The 14887-nt window shown below is 46.3% G+C and overlaps 1 protein-coding gene across 1 annotated transcript in view; it reads left to right on the top strand.

The window, feature by feature from the left end:
- Positions 1 to 14887, top strand: part of GSG1 (germ cell associated 1) — an 89962-nt gene that overhangs the window by 564 nt on the left and 74511 nt on the right. The window lies entirely within an intron of this gene.

The following is a 14887-nucleotide window of genomic DNA, read 5'->3' as shown; positions in this document are numbered from 1 at the left end:
TGTGTGCTCCAAAGGCTGTGGTTAAATTAATTCTTAAAGCTCCTCAATTTGACACTGCTTTCCTCTCCATAAAGAATGTAACTGAAGGAGGGATAATTTTCTCTCCTCCTCTGCTTCTTTCTTTCTCTACCACCTGTTCCTACATATGATGTCTTCTGCCATCAAAGACTATACATACGATATTGAATGAACAAGCCCTGATGCAGGGCTGTAGTCCTGAGGCAAAGGTGTGCAGGGAATATTAAGAAGGCAGGCTATGAATGGAGAGAAACTCTACAGATTATATAAATCCTTCTTTGTCTTCATTTCTCTGTAAATTCTGGCTCTAACTCATGTGTGAGCGGCAAGACATCTGTCAGATTGAGCACTGCTTATTGAATATATTTAGTGAGGAAAGATGGGCTGGGCTAGTGCAGTAACAACAAGCAAAGCCTTCATCTCAGTCGATAGGTACCTTGCGGCTACTGGTGGGAACCAAAAGCTCTTCTTCCCAGGCACACTGGAAGTGACTGCAATTTCATCCTTCCTTCTGTCCTTAAGCACCCCAGGGTGCCTGGGTAACAGCAGTATCTGAAGCCCCTGCGCAACTTTCCCCCACCCCATTTTCACAGAGAGAATGGGGACACCACCTGAATGAGAAATGGCTTCTTTCTTCCTCCTCCTCCTCATCCACAGCTCTGTTGGCTTCAAGCACAAGTCCTGCTGTGTGAGGCTACAACTGTAGCTAACCCTGGAGCAGGGTGGTGGCTGTAAGAAGGAGTCAGCGCCTGAAGGGTGCCTGGATCCTGCCTGTTCTGCTGCCTGCCCACCGCGCACACTGAGGTGTGACTGGGTAGGAGGTGGCTGCTGGTTTACTGGGACTGGACACCTGCCTTCACTGTGTACCCCCCAGCACCATGGCAGGTGGTAAGCAGCAGCTCTGTTGTCACCTTACCTACCAGACTTGGGGAGTCTGTAGAGATTCCTATTTATATATTTTCCTCTCAAAGAAACGACACAGCCATTTTGCCCTCTCCTTCCACAGTGGTTGCCCCAACCCTTGGCCATTTTAGCTGCTCTTCTCCACCCCCTCTCTGACTCCATGCTGCCCTCCTGGGAAGCAGGGACCAAAACTGCCTACCATATCCCAGAGCTGCATGCATCTGGATTTTATATGGTAGCAAAATGGTACAAAGGAAGAAGACTGCACAGTGGCATCTTGTTCCACTCAGGAATAAACACCTTCAGCCAGTGCCACCCTTGACCCCTTTTCCCACCCATTCCTTTAATTGGACAAAGGTACTTTCACCAATCACTTTAACTGTGATATTTTCCCAACCTTTCTGTCCTTATTAATGCAACACTAATCAGGGAAACTTTCCCAGGGTGTGTGTAAGAGAGAGACCCTACCCTCTTGTGCTGCAAATATGGGGACAGCTCAGCTCAAAGCTCAGGCTCTCCTCCAAGCAATGCAGTGAAAGGAGCATGAGTGGATGCATCCTCAAGAAACATGCAGCCACCTCTGGGCAGGAAGCCACAGCAGCAGGGTGTGGTGAACCAGGGAAGTGTGAAGGTGAGGGCTACTGCCAATAGAAGTGGCTTGGGGGAATTTTGAGACAAACTAATTGCACAAGTTAGCAGTTATCTCACGGGGAACCACTCTTAAAACAATCTTCCAGGATGCCTATCAGACAGTAGTTCTCATGACCTTGCTGAAAGGTCTGCTTGCAGAGGAGCAAGAATGGAGGAAGAAGGAAGGACTTCTCTGACTCTCTTCCCAAGTGTGAAATGCTAATTCTAGATAACTTTGGATTTTAGTGGAGAAGAACAAAATATCTAACAATAAAATATCCTTTCACAAGAGCCATACTCTGTTTAGAAAGAACTGTAGCATTTAGAAACTGCATTTATTCTCCAGCATTTGCTAGCTGGACCATGGCAGGACATCAGAGCATCATTTTCCACTCATAATACAGCTTCTAGCACTGTCAGTGCAGTCTTTTGCCATCTCATTCAACAACTTTCAGGTGGGAAAATGGGAGAAAGGGGAAGTCTCTGCTGTACTGCACTGCATGACTATGGCTTTGGGAAACCTCCTTGGCCCTGGCGGCGTTGTATTTGCCAGCTGGGTGCTCTCAGGGAGACGGCAGCATGCGAAGGCCCCACCAGACAGGGAGGGGTTCTCAGCTGGTTCAGCATAGCACACATGCTTGTGGCGGGACTTGTGGCACGGCAGGACTGAGGCATCCTGTGCTCAGATGTCTGGGTCAAATGCACGCTGTTTGGGAGGCCAGAATACCCCTCAGAATGGTGAAAGAGCCTGGAAAACATATTTGCCCATTTTTATTCTGGCTTTAGCTGAACTCACCTCCATAGCAGAGGCAAGTAACTTGAGCCTTCTGAGTCTTAGTGTCACCAGCTATAAAAACGGGGTTAATATCAAGCTTACCTACTTTCCAGTGAGTTGCAGCTAATTAGAGATAGCGTTAGTTAATGTTTGCACAGCCTTGGGATGTGAAAATGGTAATATCATGCTAAGTATTACTCCTGGTGCTTAGACACCATGATTCCTCATAACCAGAGCAGTCAATTAAATTAGCTGGAAGTGGAGAGATACAGCAGTGAGGAAGGCAGAGGAGATGCAAACTTCATACTGTATGCATGATGGCCTGCAGCTGCAGAGGGCAGGGAAAGTTCTGTTCCTGCTACTAAGGGAGCCAGAGAGACAGCTCTGTTTGTGTAGGAGTGCAGATGTTCCCCAACAGCTCTGGGCTGCACTGCAGCAGCCCACTGGCTGAGGAAGGGAAGGGTCAGTTCCTGACAGATTTATGGGATAGAGGGCACTGTTTAATCCTCACATGGCTCTTGCTCATAATGTGTTGAGGATGCTGATTTCCTGTGAGATTTTCTGGACAAAGCAGAGCAGCACTTCCCAGAGAGTGAAGGCCAACCCTGCCTCATGTCTGTCAGCTAGCAGCACCCCTGGTGGGGCATAAGGAAGACTCATCACAGTGGGCAGTACAGGACAGTGTTTCACCAGCCACAGTGCAGAACAGCACTGGGCATAACACAGCCTGATAGGAGCACTGTCTTGAACAGGGGATCCATTTCACCCATGCCAGCTGTGGGCACAGAGCAGACACTTGGGGACCATGGGAGAAATAGAGTGGAACAGAGCCATTTTTGTTCCCAGCAAGGCACTGCTCTGAAGGGAAAAGTCATTTTCATTGGACTTGCTTGAAGCCCAAAAGGGGGAATGTAGAAGTGCGTGATGCCATTTCCCAAACCTGGATTTTGTACAAGACACTTGGATTAGTACCATATTTTTTGTGATTAATCAGGACTGACTACCCATATTAGGACCACAGCTTGCAACCTTCCAAGAGCCATCCCCAGTCACGCAGAAGTCTGACCACTTGCAGAAGTGTGACCCACCAGGAAGGCAGAGGGAGGATTGTCACTCTGGATCACCAGGGCTGTTTCTTAGAGCTCCCCAGTGCTAACCTACGTATTAGCTGAGGATTTGGCTAGAGCTCCTGGCCAGCTTCCATACTCTGCAATTGCATTCTGCTGCCTTGAAATCCCCCTCCTCATACACATGCACAAGCACACCCCATGGTTTAAGAGGGACACAGAAGCTGTCACTGCTTTCTGTCCAAAATCCCTGCACAGTGGCGGAGGTGGCTCATCCTTCTCAGGGGCATACTCTATTTCAGTGCCACAAGACATGAATTATGTGCCTGGAAAGGTTATAAAAACACTTTGGGACCCTTTGGAAGGAACATGCAATCTTGAGATGAAAAGTGATTAAAATGTCACCTGGTTTGACTTCTGGCATGATCAAGGCCTCAGGCTTGGACTAGGGAGAGGTGTCCTCGTGATGCTGGGAAAGATCTAAGCACTAAGCATATTCCATTTATGAAGTCATAAAGATGTCTCTACCGGGTAACTGATTTAGGATTTTGTTTTTCCTTTCTACTCCTTTCCCTGTCCTGTAGTTTTTCTTCAGCCTCTTCCTCCTCCTCACACTCTGTTCTCTCCCAAAGAAGCCAAGTATCTCCTGCTGTCAGAATGATTATTCTCCCTTGTATTAGAATGAATGATTAGTCTTTGTCTAGTTGCCTCCATAATTAAGTGCTGCATGAAAGAATATTTTTATAAGTAACCAAGGCAGCTGCTCCCTCTGGAGCTGTTGGGAGCATGGTACAGTTCTCCATCGGCTTACAGGCAGAGAAGTGGGTGTCCTGCATGGAAAGGCATTCACACCCAACCCCTGTCACAGGTGCTGCATGCTCAAGCTGTGCTTGTAGCTGGGGTATATGCCTCCCCAGGAATGCTGCATGCACATGATGATCCATTGGGATTCATTTGTGGGCTGCTACAGATACTCCACCTGATGGGTGTTTGCACAGGGGCACAGACTCAACCCCAGGTACCCTATCCTGTGTAGGTTTGTACACTCCTGACCCAGGACTGAGCCTCTGCATACCTCCAGCTTGTCTTTCTCATTTCCCTGACTCAAAACCATCAGACTGGTCCTCTCCTGTCTCTGTGTACCCCCTGGATAAGCTCCATATTAAGACAAGGCTTTTGAGGGAGGGCTGGGGTAAGGGAAGAGGTGATGAGTGGAGAAGGAATATTAGACAGCCATAAAGCCTAAAGAACACCCCACCCTTCCTATAAATATCCCAAGAGCTCCTCTGCTTCCTAGCAGAACTAATGAGGCTCAACAGGAGTGATGGAGGGCAACAAAGGAATCACTGATGAACAATCAGAAATGGTGCTTGGCTGCTAATCGGACTAATGAGCTGCTTTGCATAAAAAGAGAGGGAGGGAGGAAGATGAGCAGATGGGCTCTTGGAGGGAAGGCCAGTGGCAGCAGGAGTGCCATGAGGAGTGCCCTGCAGCATGGCAGCGCTGGCTGCTGTCTCTGTATTCCCTCCTGGCAGGAGACACTGACCATGAGAGGGCCAGCACTGGGCAGCTCTGCCAGAGTGGCTCAGACACAACTGAAAGCCTGGTGTGAACCACGACTTATAACAACATGCCTCAACCCACATGGCAGTTCTTGTATCATCCTTGTGCATCAGAGAGGTTAATCCAATAATTTGCTGAGGAAAGGGGGACACATCATCTGTAACTCCAGGGGCCAAGACACAGACATGGGGAACTCCAAAGTACAACTCATACTACTCTTAGAGATATCCAAATCAGAGCAGAGGTGTCAGACTCTGAAAGTGTATTTACCACTTGTCTGTCTTCTGAGAGACACCAGCTGACCAGCTCATCAGGCACATACCCTAGGGGTTATTATCCCTATGAAGGGGATTAGCATCTTGTTCCCTACATTTTTCCAGCAGGAACAGGGGTCCAGTTGTAGGTGGGAAACTGAGGTTTCACACTGAATTAGCAGCTATGTTACTGGGAAGGAGGGTAAGGAGAAAGAGCAAGAGACAGACTTATACTGCAAAGGAGCTATGCTAGTCTCAGCCATGTATAGGCAAACCACAGCCTAATCCCAGCCTACATCAAAATATTGACAAAGATTTTGGGACTTAAGGGACTTAAATGCCTGGTGCATTCCAGCTACGCATGTCAGGTACACAAAGAGGATTTCCCAGCTTGAGGATATGACACAGGCAAAACTCATTTGAGTCACATTTCTTTGGCACGTTAGTACCATTTCCACTATGCTTGCTAAGGGGAGAGACTATGGTTTCCTGTTTTGCTTCCTACACCTGATTGCTGATCCTTCAGCAGTGCTAGGTGAGAGCAGGTCTACCATTTCTGTCATCTTATTTCAGACCATGACTATTTTTCTGAGGCTGTGGGCAACCACACAAGTCATGATCTCTATTGCAATCCAGACAAGCATTTGCTAATAGCTGTCTGAGGTCTATTAATGTGTTTCTCTTTCACAGAAGCTCCCAGAACAGCCAGAAAATGGTGACGACTGTGCAGCAAGAGCAGCAGGTTAGAAAGGCTGCAGCACTGCTCTCGTTTGAATTCAGAAGCAGATGCTATAATTTATCTTGCAAATGGAACTGCAGGAATGATTTTCTGCCTCGCCTCCATAATTTGTTGGCACTTTACCTAGGTGCACAGCTGTGGATGGGGTGTCCTCACAATAGGGAGAAGGCACTGAGCTCTCTGCCTCCTGACCAGCTTGTACTGGGAGAGATGATCACAGGCTGGGTGCAGCTTCTCTAGCAAAGAGGAGTTGATGAAAACCCTATTTCCCCTATGGCAGGCTGTGTGCAAGGCTGCCCACTGACTGCCACTCCTGATGCTTCTCCAGTGCATCTCTAGCATGAAATGGACCTAGAGAACCAGTTCTATATTCTGAGAAGCCTATGAGCTCCATAAAGCCACCAGATATTCAGATGGTCCTTATGCTTCTCAAGGCTTTGCAGGGAAAGGGAGCAATAGAAAGGGATAATTTAGCACTGGATAGATGAGAATTACAGTGCCATGTTGTCTTGAAGCCAGCCAGCTGGGATGCTCTCAGTGCTGGACTGGGAGAGATTCCATGCTGTGCAGGTGTCCACAGGAGAGCCATGCTCCATCTCTCCTCAGACCTTTTCCAGCTGCTGCTTTGCCTCTCCGGAGTCCTACATGTTGAACTCCAACCTGTGAAGTCCCTAATTTGAGCCCAGGAAGACATGGTACCTATACCTAGGATGGTATACCTATCTCCTAGCATGGAGCTGTGAGGCTGATCACTTACAGGCTCTTTGTGCTGCTTGTGGGGTATTCAATCCTGTCACACTTGACAAGTCTGCATGCCTAGAGAGCTGCACTCTGACTTGCTGTGAGCATCCCTCTGTCACTGTAGCCCTCCTGAAGCCTTCCAAGGGCTGCTGAAAATGCTTCTGCAGGACCACCTTCTGGCAGCTCTGCAGAGCTGCATTGAAGTCCTGTAGAAAAACCCTGAAGATTTTCTCTGTATGAAGAGTACTGCAAGGAAGAGAAGTAAAAAACCACATGCTTGGCTCAAAATCCAATTTGCTTCTGAAATAGCCACCCTGCTTTTCTGAAGCCTGATCAAAGAAAGAAATCTACCTCTTTGTTAATGTGATGTTGTCTTTAAGGACTGTAGTGACATGAGGCTAGAGAAGGCCAGATCCTCATGGGTGCACAGATGTAGATATATAAATCCTGTGTGTCCCAAGAGTGTACAAGAGAAATCCATGATAGATAACTGGAGCAGAACATGAAAACACAACAGACAAAATGCAACATGAGTTCAGCAGTTATGGTGTCACTGCCAGTGGCAATGGATCAGGTGGGATGAAAGAAGGGCTGGAGGCCAGTCTGTAGCACTGAGGAGGGAAATCATTGCAAGGCAAAACTGCAGAGAGTGATGGGAGGATGTTGTCCATGGCCATCGGTCTCTGTCTGGTCTGCTTTCTGTAAGTGCTTTGCCAGCTTCAGGCTGTGACTGGCATTTACTGCTGGCTCCTTCTCTGGAGTACAGAGAGGGTACTGCTGTCCAGGCCAAGCAATTATGTACATTCTTCCCTTCAGGATCCAGAGGTGCTAAGACTGCTCACTTGAAGCACAGTTTTGTGGCCTGTTCCCCTGCTGATAATCCTGGCATCAGAATCTGGGAGCACAAGTACTTGTTTTCTCTAGCTCTTGGCACACTTCAGTCTCCACTCCATATTTATTTTCCCAAAAGTTAGTAAGAGTCAAAATGAGGAGGAAGGACACCAGACAGATCCACCCAATAGAAATTTTCCCTAGCATGTCCTTTCATAGTCTGGTCCTTAAAATACAGGACAGGGTGGTTGTTGCTGCCCTGAGTTCAATGAAGCTAATCACTGTAGTGATATCTTCCTTCCAGCTGATAAATGCTCTCCTGCTTCCTCTGTGTGATATGCTATTATGGCTGGAGGATGCTGGGTTGGCTTTTCTGTTTGTTTTTGTTTTTTGTTTGTTTGGTCATTGTTTTTGGTTGAGGTTTTTTTGGTAGGTTTTTTAAAATTTTTTTTTTAGTTAGTGCTGTTTATAGCTGGGGAAGAAAATGTCTTTGCTGAAACCATGGTGGACAGAGAAATGTCTGTCAGGTTCCCATGACCACTGAGCTGTTGTGCTGACTTTATTTATTCCATCTGTACAATTATGCTGGCCCTCAGCAGCTGAGCTGCATCTGTAGAATTCTTCAATGAACACCTGGAGATATTACTCTGAAGATAGTTATATCATTAGACATCTGGATGGAGGTCAGGAGCTGTAGGTTCAACCACTTCTATCACAAACTTTCATTGCAACTTTAGACAAGGTATTTTAACCTTTTGCAATTCATTTTTGCCTCCCCTCTGCAAACTACAGATACCAAAATCTTTCTCTTACCCACTTGGATTGCAAAATGCATAACTGCCTCTCTTTGTGCTCCTGAGCATTGCCATACCACAGACAGATAGTTTTAGTATTACAGCTCATCATTTTTAGTAACTATTGATCCAGTGACGCTGATTGCAATGGGGTGAAAGCTATGTTTGGAGTCCTGTTCCTGTTCTTCTCATATCAGTATTTTCTGTATCTCCTCAGTTCCCTCTCCTGTTTCATATTCCTTTTTTTTTTCCCCTTGAATTCTTTCATGCCATGCTGCTGTAGTAAAACAGCTGGCATGGAGCACTTCAGCTTTGACATACATGTATGTGAGAAATAGGAGGTGACAGCTGGAAACCAAGTCCTCTTGTCTTGGATGAAAAACTGCAACTTCTTATTCCAAAATCTGCAGTTAAGAACGATTTTAACCCTTGAGTTCTGTTGTAGGCCATATTCATACAGCAAAGCAACATTGTGGAAGAGCAAAAAACCACAATGCACCCAAACCTTCACACACATTTGGTCTGCAACAGGTACCTACACTTTCTTTGGAGCTCATTCTGTCATCTATGGAGACATCCATTTCCAGGAGCTCTGTAACATCTGAGCACTCACACGCATCAAGTAGAAAATTTACAAATGCATCCAATTGAGGAAAGGGGTCTTTGTAATTATCTTTCACTTCACTGGCATACCTAACAGTGAAAGTCCTCTGTCTCTGGTAGATTGCTCCAGCAGAAGCACCATAGGATATGTTGCCATGGAAACAAAACCTCTTCCTTCTCGTATTTCAATAATGTGTTGAAGGTTTTCAGGATCTTTTCCCTTTCTTTGCTCTGCTTGGCCCTTCAGCATTTACTGTGCATCATATGCTGGAAGTGTTATCCTCTTATTCTTCAAAACCCAAACAAAAAACAACTCACAAAATTGCTGTTTCATCTAAACTGACTCTTTGCCATCCTTCCATCTTACTCATTGTCCCTGTTATTTAATGGCTTTCTGTGACAATCTAACTCCGCATCAGAAATTTACTTTGTGTGATACAAAGTTCCTTTGCCTGTGCCCAAAAGCTCTCCCAAGGGCAAGGGAGAAGTCCTGCTGCCATGGACCTGCCTTGCAGATGAAGTTTTTTCCTGTTACACAATGCAGTTGAATGTCTTTTGGGGTATCGGGGGTGAGAAGGAAGGAGGTGTAAGCTTTTCCACTCATGGGAAGAAAGTGATGAAATGTGCTTTCACAGCAATGATTTTTGTCTCTGCAGATTCAATGCCTTGCAGTCTCTGCTGTGAAACCTACAACCACAGCCTGCTTGCTTCATTGCATAGCGCTGGGTTGCACTTGCGTATTGGAGTCTTGGTTATTGAATTCCATAACAGATGAAGGAAGAGATCTAGGAGCTGTCAAGCTCTGAGGAGATGATCCTCACTATGCTTTGCAGCTGCCTGTTTCCTTTCACGTCTACAGTCCACTCTAAACTTTGTATGTCCCACTGCAGCTCCTCCCTTGCAGTCCACAAGTGACTTGCAGCTCGTGAAAACCTTTTGAAAAGCCTAGCAAAAGGTCTTATGTTGGTGGCCATCATGTTACATCCCCTCAGAATTTGTGGGCTGCATTTCAGATAAAATTATTATGAGCACACTCACCAGTCACAGCTTCCCTCCATTCTTTCCCTCCAGAAGGACAGCTTTGGGTACCTCTGCCCTTACGTGCTAAAGCTGACTACAAAGGATGTAGCCTGTTTGTGTTTTGTTGCTTCTGTGTGGGAATAGCTGTCAGTCCTAGAAAGCAAACAGGGTTTTCTAGATGGCTAAAAATCAAAAGAAAAAGGCAATTTATTTGAAGGCAGCAGGGCTTTGGATGATTCTGAAGGCATCCTCTGACCCTGCAAACGGATAAGCTAGGACACACAAAAGCATGAGAAAATGCCCATGTTTACTGCATTTGACTGCCAGGAGTAAAAAGAAGAGCTGCATTTCACAGCTGAGATAGTGAGGTGGGATGACAAGAGTCCAGATAATCAACAACCAGTCTTAATGAGTGTTGGGCATGCTACAGAAAGAGAAAAGTAAAAGGAGGGGTTTCCTATGAATCAAATTGCTCCTCTTTGGTAGTTTGGGAACACATACTCTAAAATCAGTCATCAGCCACCATCACTGACTTCCAAAATCTACTGCAATTGCCCCACTCCAGGAGAAGAGTCAGAGGGGAAGATTACGAGACCCCAGTGTGTGCACTGGAAGGCTTAAGATTGCAAAACAAGAGTGGCTTCCTCCCAGGGAGATTAGTCTCTTCTGTTTCCTTATCTGTGCTCTCAAATAGGAGTCAGGTTGAGCTGCCTCTTTATTTGTTTAGGAGACCCATAACTTTTGGTACAAAAAGGTTCTAATGGATTCAGAGTTGGTGGAATTCCCTGGGAATCCATGGAAAATGTTGTTCACAAGGCAAGAGCGTGCTTTGGGAGGTGCCTTCTTTCTGGGGAGCAGAACCACAACACTGAGCACTTGAAGTAGTGGAAGACTTTGCTCTCCAGGTCCAAATGATACAGTGTGCTAAAATGCACTCAGAGTTCACAGCTTAACAACAGAATTGTCTACCACCAAGGGAAGTGCTTGAGATTAAACTGTTATGCAATTGCACTCTAAACTCATAATTACTTCTAGCATTTCTTTCCAAAGATGCAGGGCTGAACAGTGCCTCTTATTTTGTAGCAATTACTGGTAACAAATGGTTTAGTTCAAGCTTAGTAAAGATACTTTTAGTTGAAGCCTCTATTTTTCCACTGTGGACTGGGACTTAATATTTTTGGCCACAGCCCAAAGAGGTGACATTTCGAAGTATGAATAAAACTAGCATAAGAACTTGCAATTGTGCAAAGACAACGAAGATCTACAATTCCTCTAATTCCTTCTGTTGTCTGCTGTTTTTTCTCATGATCTGTACTACCTCCGTTTGCTTTAACAGCCAAATAAAGAGGCAAGAGCCATCTTTCTGTTACAGTTTTATCTAGTGCCTTGCACAGGAGCTGTTGGGGACTGTTGATGTGGAGTGGGGCTCCACAAGCAGAGATGAGACTACTGCTGTGATGAGATGAGCAGAGATGGACTGCACAGAACTGGGAGGGTGGTCCCATGGGAAATATAATCATCACACTGGTGCCAGTCACAGCTAGTAGCACTGGGGCTTAAATCCCCATCATCATGGTTATCAGAGCTGGCAGGAAAAGGGAACAATTTAAGCAGATGGAATATCTCTAATCTTCCTAGTAGTTGTATTTGTGCATTGCTGCCATGAGGGCAAATAATCTGGGCATCTAAATCCCTTGTCTACACTTGGAGTGTATCCAAATGGATGTCAAGGTAAACAATCACAAATCCCGGCTTGGACTGTCTACTCTTGAGGCCTCCAGCAATGTCACCAGGCTGGGTGGTTGTGGATTATGATCCCTGCCAAATGTACACAGGGCTTACTCTGAATGTGTCCTTTGGAGCAGAGTTCCCTTCCTAACACAGCCTTTAGGAGCCAACCCCTGTGCTGGCACACCAGCCAGTCGGCAGCTTTGTCTTGCAGTGCAAAGGGGCTATGGGACTGATAAAGAGCAAGAATTTGGGACAGATGGGAGAGCGTGGGTGACAGCCTCTCCCATGAGATTTTGTATGCACACCATTTTCCTCAGGGGAAGATCTGGGCTCTTCAGACAGCAGCAGTGTGAGGCAGTGAGGGCTTGGCTGGGCTCCTCTGAGGTCCTGACATGCTGTGCAGTTGTTCTCCAGGCTGCCTGGCTTCGAGGGTACAAATCAGCAGCACTGTGTGGCACGGGGTGGGAAGGCAGGCTGCTTTCTGGCCATGAGGGCATCTGTCTCTGGATGCAGTTTGACTGTAGTAGTAGCAGACAGTGGATGCCCACCGAGCTAGAGTTCCACTTAGGGGTGCATCCTCCAGCCACTGAGCCCAGCTCAGCATTCTGGCCCCTTTCCTCCCAGAGCCTGTAGCTCTCACACTGCTGTCTCACAGATTAACTGGTTCCTGCTTCCCTACTGGCCCAGAGGTTGCCTCCTATCTCTTCCACAGACTACCCCAGCCCACCTTGCTTTTGTATACCCCTCCTAAGTCCTTCAGAGCTGCCCAACAGATACATGATGCTTGCCATCTCCCACCCCCCCCGCTGCCTTTTTTTTCAAATGTGTCCCTTGTTTCTTCATTTACATCAGTGAAAATTCCTGCTGCTCAGCGTGGCTGCTCCAGCCACCCCTCACCTGCCTCCCCAAGGCAGCAATTGCTCCAGTGCATCATGCAGATGTGCTAACAGCTGGATGCTGAAAGCACTTGACCAAAATTTCTCTTCTGAATGAATCAAAGACCACAAAAAGATATGTGTCTAGGAAAAAGTTGATTTATGATAGTCTTATTGTTGTTGATTTCTACTGAAGGCACAGTAATTTGGTCTTCCTATTTTTTTACAACTCTGTCATGCATTTGTTTAAAAATTGAAGGGTCCTTGGTGGAGGAGACCAAACTAATTTGGCAATTAGGCCAAGTTTGAGAGAAGATATTGGTATTTTGAAAGTTAATTTTGGACACAGATAGATTTTGATTTGGGTGATTTGGAAAAGGACTTTAAAATACCAAAAAATTACTAACATTGCTAAAAAAAGTGACCTTGCTGAGAACAAGAAAAATGGGAACATCTTTTCAGAGTGCTTAAATAATTCCAAACTGTAAGATAGGTCAGTTTAGAAAGAATGAAAAGGGTCAGGCTAGATCCAGAATAAACTACTTTGCTTAAAATCTGCTTAAAAATATTGCTCTGGGTTGAATCTTATTGAAGGTTATATAAAAATAAATAAATGTCTCCCCAGCTCTACTTTATACAAAACTGAGAAATGCTAGAGGTGGACTTGCAGACTTCTGAATGGAGACAACCCTATTTTTGTACAGTACAGAAAGAAAGAGACAGTCATGGCACAGCAGAATGTACAACCTCTAAGGAAAAGAACAGAGGAAAAAAGAAATAGAATGAGAAAGGATATGTCTCGTCAGCAAAAAGGAAGCCTTTGTAATATATATTTGTTTTATGATGATATGTTTTATTAACAGCATTTTGACCACTGTTAGGGCTTGTTTAAACACCAGTTTTATACAGATTTAACTAAATCAGTTTACAAAACAATTGAATTAAGTCAGGCAATATCTGAGAGCACAGGCACCTGTATCATAAGTGTTTATATTGGCTTAGCTTGAGTCAGTAAATCATCCTTCCTTTGCTGCCTGGCTTCTTCCCACAGCAGTCGCTTGATTGCATTGCAGGTGGCTTTGCCTCCCTCTTGCCCTCTGGAATCCGACTCCATCCCCCTGCAGCAGAACAGCCTTCAGCTGGAAACACAGGTGCAATGAAGGCCTGTTGCCCTGGTGGGCTTTTTGGAAGGTGCTTCCTGAGGAGGGGAAACAGGCAGAGAGGATGGCAAGCAGCTTTGCAGATGCAATGCCTGTATCACCTCAGACATGCAGCTTGCAGCTGACTGCAGTGGAGCCCTGGCTCATCCAACAGCTATTTTAGCTGCAGGAGCTCAGACCCAAGCAAAAAAATTGTGGTTTTTGTTTTGTTTTTCAGAAAGCGAGCAGTGCATGTGAGGATGCCATTTTTTCATGTTTCATGCCTGTGCTGGCTCATTCCCTCCTGACCCAACATGTTCTGTGAAAATGTCTCTGCCTAGGTCACAGTGACACTGTTAGACAGTTTCCTTCACCTCTTCACTGACTACTGAAGCTCAGGCCACTGAGACCTGCGGAGCAGTGAGTGTCCCGTGAAAACCCACCTGCATTGGTCAGCATACCTGACATTTTTGTACCTTCCTGTGCTTTACTTGTTGCTGGACCCGCGTGTCAGCAGGTGACATGTCAGCCTTGACTTATGGCTCATGCAAAGAGGGGAAGAGATCTGTAATGGAGACATGCAATTCCCAGTACCTGTCATGGAGGATCAGCTGCCTGGCACTCAGTGTATCTTCTAGTGCATCAGTGAGGGTGCTGCCCGTGTCCAGGTGTTCACAGGTGATGCTGCTGTGTGGAAAAACAGGGAGCAGAGCTTTCCTGCAGGATGACAAGCACACACCTGTTAGAAAACACTTGTGCAGACCTTCAGCAGGGATGGAGAAACATGTGAGCCCCACATGTTGTGACTCTCACCAGTGTCTGGGGAACATTATTTTTGTAGTGTCAGTTCTGTAGTGATCAGCTGCAAATACCTCTGCAGTGGGGTGCACCAGGACTGGTGCCCCAGGGATGGGGCAACCCTGTTGGCATGGTACATACAGACTGGGAAATGAGGCACTGGAAAGCAGTGCCATGGAAAGGGACCTGAGGGTCCTGGTTGATGGCAAGCTGAACATGAGCCAGCAGTGCCCTGGCAGCCAGGAGGGCCAACTCTGTCCTGGGGGGCATCAGGGACAGCATCACCAGCTGGGCAAGGGAGGGGATTGTCCCCTCTGCTCTGTACTGGGGCAGACTCACCTCTAGTGCTGTGTGCAGTCTAGGTACTACAAAAAAAAAAAGATGCTAAGAGAACATCCAAATGAAG

This window comes from Melozone crissalis, unplaced genomic scaffold, assembly GCF_028551555.1.
Source record: "Melozone crissalis strain CALT ecotype California unplaced genomic scaffold, PUWL_Pcris_2 ptg000004l_1, whole genome shotgun sequence".
NCBI classification, from domain to species: Eukaryota; Metazoa; Chordata; class Aves; order Passeriformes; family Passerellidae; genus Melozone; species Melozone crissalis.
Note: the sequence above shows the minus strand (reverse complement) of the source record. Positions and strands in the feature narration are given on the sequence as shown.